Consider the following 7339-nt stretch of genomic DNA (forward strand, 5'->3'; position numbering starts at 1 on the left):
GAGTGCCACCACTGAAGGTCAAAATACCCAGTGGAAGTTGTGTACCATTTCATGACATTTACTCCTGAAGAAATGCTACAATAAGTGAAACTAAGTAAAAAATACTGACATATATTTTCATGTACAAAAGAGATCTCATCAACAGGTTACTGAGAGAGAATCAATCAATCTATGGATGGATTATGTACTCTATGTCTGTATGTGATGATATGTTGCCATAGGTCTGCAGTGTTGCTTCTCCAATTACTGTAGTCCAGTTAAATACTAGCCAGAACTGGTAAACATTTTTGTTATCCTAATAGGTTTAAACTGTGTGTTTGTGAGAAAACAAGATGAATAATGTTCTCAAATGGAAAATACAGTTTTTTAAACACTCTCCCTCTGGACGCTGCGTCCTTGGAGGTACTATGTCTTGCTTTGACATGAAGTACTACTTTAGGCTTTTTTTTCTTGTTGCAGGCCATCTCTTGGCAAATCCATCTGAGCTCAAGTTGCCAGTCCAGTAACGACGGCCATAACTTCTGTTGAGAATACTTTCAGCAGTAACACGCCTCAAACTCCACGCTGTAACCTTATCGCTCTTATTTTTATCTTTGGCGAATGACGTCTTACACTCACATGTATGATGGATTAAGGGGTTTTATCTTGTGATGATCACAGGGGTGTGGTCTCCCACACACAAATTCAAATATGCCAGCATAAATACACACACACACTGCCCCCAGATGTTTCTTGACATGGTCTGCTGTGACTCCAGTACATTTGTTTATCCCTGCATGCATAGTTAACTCTCCATGCTCTGCACAACAGAGCTCTGCACTTTTCCTCTGGAACTCTTTCCACTCACTCCTTCATACGTCTCCTGAACCACCACAGAAGCACAATATAAATATTCATTAATATTCAAGATTTCTTTTTTAATTTTTGCACATTTTGAATTAAAGTGATCATTATTTCATTGGTGGACAAAGAGTCAGACTCACAAATACTAAATCTCTGCCAAAAGATGCCACTGTGCTTGTCACACATCTGCTCTCTGGCATGAAATGAATGACCACCAGCAAACCAACACATATTTCCATGACTGCATTATCAGACATGCCATGGCAGGTGTCCCAAAAGTGCCAAATGAGCATTCAGAAATGCTGAATGGGGATATTTATCATGCAACTATTAATGCAGCTTTGTGCTTTTTTTAAGCATGTGTCTTTCACTGTCACAGATGTTAGACCTCCAGTCAGGTCGAAGCTGGAGGCTGCTTTGCTGGGATTCACCTGACGTATAGAGGTTAACAGGTGCAACAAAGCTAATAGGAGAGGAAACTGAGAGAGCTGTAATCAAACCAGATTTGTCCTGAGAGGGCTGCAGTCAAAGATTATTACAACTTGGGTTTTATTTTAATACTCCTACCTGTTTTTATCAATGTTGCCATGTTCTGTAACCACAGCAATGACTTGTTGAGTACAATTGTATCATAACAGATACAAGTGCTAGCATTAGCTATGGCGGTAGTAATAATAATCCTTGTTATAGTATATTTTTAGAAAAAGATCTTGTCAATGGAGTCCAGATCTCCACCCGTGTCAGGGGAAAGCTTTCCTTCGAGCCTGCAATTATGATTTGTGACATCACAAATAGTTTGAAAGTCAATCCTGGTCCAGTATGCAACTTAAACAAGTGTGATGTAGAAACCTGAAGCCTCCAGTGCACATGCACTGAGAATGGAGTAGGAGAGAACACAAGTAGGAGACATCTTGTGTCTATCAGGAAAATAATTAGCATATTCATAGATTCTGTAATTTGTAATGAGGTAGAAGGAGTAGATGCCTTTTTAATGATTTTAATGTGGAAATTATTGTTTTTCATGGAAAAACATACCAGACACACTTTATTGTTCCAAGCTGAATATTTGTTTATTTGTTATAATGAATGTCTCAAGGGGATCTCTTGATAATCTGCCACTTCTTCTGTACCGCTTCAGATATTGCTGTTGCTATTAAAATCACATCAATAACAACTACTCTCCTCACATTTCTTTCTTAATCTTTCCTACTTGAAATTCTGCAACCACTTTTTTCCCCTAAAGGTGAGAGTTCTGCAACAGCTGCTCTGGGTCACATGCTTTGTCAGACTGTTAACACATAATAAGCCCACGCACTCTTGTAAACATCAAAGACCGTCTTCTTCTTTTCGATGTCGGTGCAACGTCCCCTCTGTTGATGCTTTGAACACACACACCATTATTACTGCTGGTGTGAGGAGATGAAGAATTTCTTGGAAGATGTACCTTGCACATAGAATACACATGCAAATTGGCACGCACACAGAACAGACCGACACATATGTATATATATATACATATATATATATTTATAAACTGTATATACTGCCAAGGGCATGTCTGAAAAGAACTCTTTGATGGTGCGGCCCTCACTCCTCATTTGCCGTTTAAGTTGGCATTGGCAGACTTCTCCTGAGGTCCCCTGGCCCCTGCACGCACACATAAACACACACACACAGACTCTCTCACACACACACACACACAGACTCACACACACACTCACAGCCCTGAAAGCCTCATGGAGCCTGCTGGGAGTCAAACTGCTCTCACCTGTTGTCTCTGGCAGCCTGAGAGGGGACGATTAGCGCCCAGCACTGACAATATGCTCTTTGTTCCCCTCTTTCTCTCACTCTCCCTCTCTGCCATCTCATACTCGCAGTCTGTCGCTTCTGCCACCGCTCATTTCTTCCTCTGCATGGCCGTCTGTCTTCCTCTGTTTCTACCTCTCAATGTCTCCCTGTCACTCTAATGTGTCCATCTTGCTCGCTTACTATTTCTGTCTCCCTCCCTCTTTCTCTCTGTGTCTGTCCGCCTCTAATGCCCTTGTGGCCATGAGAGCACTGTGTGGAAAACAGTTGAGCACTTTATCACAGATCATCGAGGTAATCCCTTGCAAATACGCTTCGTGATGGCGTTGCGCACATGTGCTGCAGAGGTCCAATCGCTGGACCAATCACAGCGAGCGAGGCCAGATTTAACTCAATTTGCTTTGCACTGATATCAAGACTATGGAGGTCAAATGTTTTAAACATTAGCATCGTCGTACAGCATGAATCAGGCTCCGGAGATATGTGCGGTTCGTTCCACTCTGAATGCATTAGCATGTATTAATGAGGCCCGGTTATCCTTGACTGGCATCTGTGGGTGAAAGGGTGTAACAGAGTGTCTCCCTCACGCCAGGAAGAGCACAGAGGCCACAAACAGCCCGAGTGTGACATTTCCACATGCTGGGTCACAGATGTACAGCTGTATAAAGTGGCCTTTATGACTAGAGGGAAGCTAGCGTTCCTCCGTGCATTGAAAACATAGTGGACAGTATTGAGAGGGTGGGCGAGGTGCAGAGAGGAAAGGCGTGTCTGTCAGCTCAGTATCAGCTACACTTGAAAATGAAAATAGCATTCTTAAGACTCTCCTTGGTTATTCAGTTCAAAATCCACATAATAGTACAGTAAAAAACTTAAACTATTAGCAACCATCATTGCATTTTTTAATCCTATTTTGTTTGAGAGTATATTATGTATTTTATAATTCCTCTGGATAATAACTGGCCAAAGTAATGTTATATTTCCGGTGTTTAACAGCAGAAGAAAGACAATGTGCACTTGCTGCCGGAAATTTGCAGTTTAAACATTTTAAATGGTTAAAATGTTGAAAAAAGTTGAAGTGACAGTTGAAATAGAGGGGTGAAAGACAATTTTGAGAGAAGTAAAAAAAATTCAGCCAACGTATTGATAATTGGTGAATTTTTCCCCTCTAAAATCAGTATTGTCTCAAAATCCCATATCCTTCTTGTTCTAATTTAAAAAATCCCAAATCACAAATTTGCTTCGAAGGCCTTTTTTATCTGGACATATGATACCCTCTATCTTTAGCCCCTTGATCCGCATAAGGAAAAAGTTACTTCGGCCTCAGGAAGAGCACTAGAGGGGTTCCTCTTCCAGGATGGACAGAGATATGATGGGTGTTGTGTGTGTATATACAGAGCAGACATAACACTGGTAATTACAATATGGAGAAAGCAAGAATATCAATATTATAGGTAAACATAGAAAGTTTAGTAAAATATTACTGAGAAATACAATACTGAGTGTCTACAGGTACCAGTGGGAGTTGTGTATGAACTTGGAAGCAGCAAACCCACAGACCAGTCCAACTTTATGGAAGGTTTATCTGTTCAGTCCCTTATCACACCTGCTGATAAAGCGTTTCCGTTCACCTGACCAGTGTGCAAACACAACAGGCATTGTATGTAACTGAACAATGACTCTAGTGTAATCAGGAAAGGAAAGGAAAAACATTTAGCATTCATAACCAGACCAAATTATGTACTGAATCAAGTGAATTTACTTACAGAGACATTAAGATAATTAAAATGAAAATAAAATAAAAAGATACATTTATTAGATATAGAAACCCAAAATTAGTCAACAGAAACACTTACTCACCAAAACTGCCCTCTTGTTTCTGTTGGCCCCTCTGAAACTGCAGCAGTGACTTGGTTTGAATTGGCACTGGTGAGCAGCTGGAGCACAAACACTACCTGTCAGCTCCTGGAGGCTCGTATCATCCTGCAGTTGGTGCCGTCTCCCGGAAAAAGCAGTGGCTGCCTCAGTCTGCCTGCTGAATTCGGTACTGGGCTGTAGTTCACATAAGTATGCCTTAACCCTGACAACATGTTAGAAAATGTGCAGTAATCCATAATGTGCTATGCTGGGATGTCACTGTAGCTGGCCAGAATGCCTTTTTCAACTCTGAGCTGTAGTGACGACCTGACAATCCTGGCAGAGAGTAAAAAAATCGTATCTGAGCCAAACTGTCACTGTAATTCTTCCACCATCCATTGATGTCAGAACTCATTAGGAGATGACAGCAGAAACTCAGCTGCTTCAGCTGGCTGCAGAGAGCGTTGGCAAGTGCTGTAGAAGATACAGACCTGCCACCACTATGACTAATATGTGGAAATAAGGTTCAAAATCAGTCAAGTGTTCCTTTAAATGAAGCATGTCTCCGGGCTTCAGGGCTCAGGGAACATCAAACCCTTGTAGATGATGGGACAGTAGGGGTCATACATCATCAGGGTTGTTTGAAGGTGTCGCTTAAACCACCTGTACAATTTGTTTTTCACAGTAAATTATCTGAAGGCGACACAATGCAGCTCAGTCGTCGAGGTGTTTGATTAGGACTGACTAACCTCAAAAGATATTTCTGAGGCTGCACATTTAAACATTATATAGTGAGCACGTAGTATAGTATAGTATCAGTAGTACGTGAAGTGCTACCTTTTGCTTAAAATCCTACAATGCAATACTTACACCTGTCAGTGATGAATGATGATTGATTACGTGTCTGAAATCTCAATTTACTGCTGTCTACAGAGAAGAGCTGAAACGTTTGCACTATTTTGATAATCAGTCATTCATTCATTGTTCAAGCCAGGGTGCCAAATATTTGTTTGTTCCAGCTTTTCAAATGTGAGGATTTGCTGCTCATCGTGTCATATTTGATGGTATGCAGTTCTAATCCAATACACTTTTTGTCTCCTCACAATGTGCTAGCTGTCCGTTCTGTGTGTGCGCTGAAAGAAGATCTGGTGGTTAGTATTAAGTATTAAGCCCTTATCCTTGAAATCATTTTCATTTAAATCCAGCAGAAATTATTTTCAGGGAGCGTCCTGGCTGCTCGCCTGGCGGACCTTGCGACTCGCATGCCGGGGTTGAGTCCTTGCTGCGTCAGCCATCGGTTCGACTCCAACCTGTGGCTCTTTGCTGCGTGTCATCCCCTCCCCAATCTGCAATGCACAGAGTTTGTCAGTCAACATCAGTTGTCTCATACAGTTTTAGGACTAAGTCTTGTCAGCCTTCACAGAACAGACAGTGTTGGTCATTACTGCATGTAGTGTTAGTGGGATGGACTGACAGCAGTAGAGGTAGTAGCAGCTTAGACCTGCTCAGTAACAAACACTGCCCCAGTGAGCTGTTAGGAATACAGCCATTGCTGTGCTTTAGGGCTTCACTGATGGGCCATGACAGATTGAGTCCCCCCCATGGATTAGGGCCTCTCTGCTCACAGACACGCTGGAGCTTTATTAGACTTCAGTATGCCTCCCTGTGGAACCATGTCGCCCAGCGTGACCTGGACCGCTCATACCCCCGATTGGCCGAGAGCCCCCCAGCTCTCTCGGGCTGGGGGAAACAGTTCAGACACGTGCTGTAAATCAGTAGGCCAAACAGTTCAGACACGTGCTGTAAATCAACAGGCCAGAACAATGACACCCAAGGAAGCTAAAACTCTCCTGTCGGTGAACACGGATCATAACTCACGTCTGCTTAACCTGGAGAGAAACTGGACTTAATTTGAGGGGAGTGAGCGCTCAACACCTGGATGAAAATCTTGAGCTAAACTGAAGAGTTACATTACCTTATATATCTTTCATGACCTCGGTCTCTCCCCCACAATGTGAAAAATGTTGCTTTCAGAAGACATGGCTATCTATCAGAAATTCACATACAATATTAATGTCTTTCTCAATCCTTGAGAGACACAAGGTTCTCCATCCAACAGCTGTGATAGATGAAGGATTCTTGTTAACAGATTTTATGTAGAGAAGTGAGAGCAATCAATATTTTAGCTCATCCTCCAGCCCACTGTTGAGGCTGAGAGGGTTTGCAATGCTGGCTGGAGCTTTATAGGATCAAGAACACAGTAAAGTACTTTATTGAATGTTGACAGGCTAAGCTCTGGCTGATTAATGCCCTACACAGCAGCAGCTTCCCCAAAATCATATCACTGCACTGACATGCTGAGACAACGTATGTACAGACAGAGGCAGAATATATTCACCCACAAGCTAAAGGGAGATCTCAGTGCAAATATTTTATTGCTCCGGCCTGAGATAACCTAGTTTTAGTGAATATTAACAACTTTGTCCTAAAGTCAAAAGCCAGAAAATCAAGAAAATAATCTGTGAGTTCAGCGTGCACTGTTACAGTAATATAGATGAGGAGGATAAGGAGAACTGTAGTGTCCCAGGGGGTGGGCAAGTAGAGAAGCCTCCACGCATTCAACAGACTTGTAGATTTTTTTGGTGTGCAGATTCATTATTTTGAGACGTGAGACCAGCATACTTAAAAAACGAAAGTGACGCAGTTGGGGCACACATTTGTTGCAGCACACCTGTCTTTTTGGAGATGGAAAAAATATTGTTTGAATGCAGCAAGCGCACCAACAAGTCATGTGACAAGAATGAACCAAAAATCCTGACGTCATGTCCGGGCTAAA

Source organism: Morone saxatilis, unplaced genomic scaffold (genome assembly GCF_004916995.1).
Source record: "Morone saxatilis isolate NCDOM2014 unplaced genomic scaffold, NCSU_SB_2.0 Contig8, whole genome shotgun sequence".
Taxonomy (NCBI): Eukaryota; Metazoa; Chordata; class Actinopteri; family Moronidae; genus Morone; species Morone saxatilis.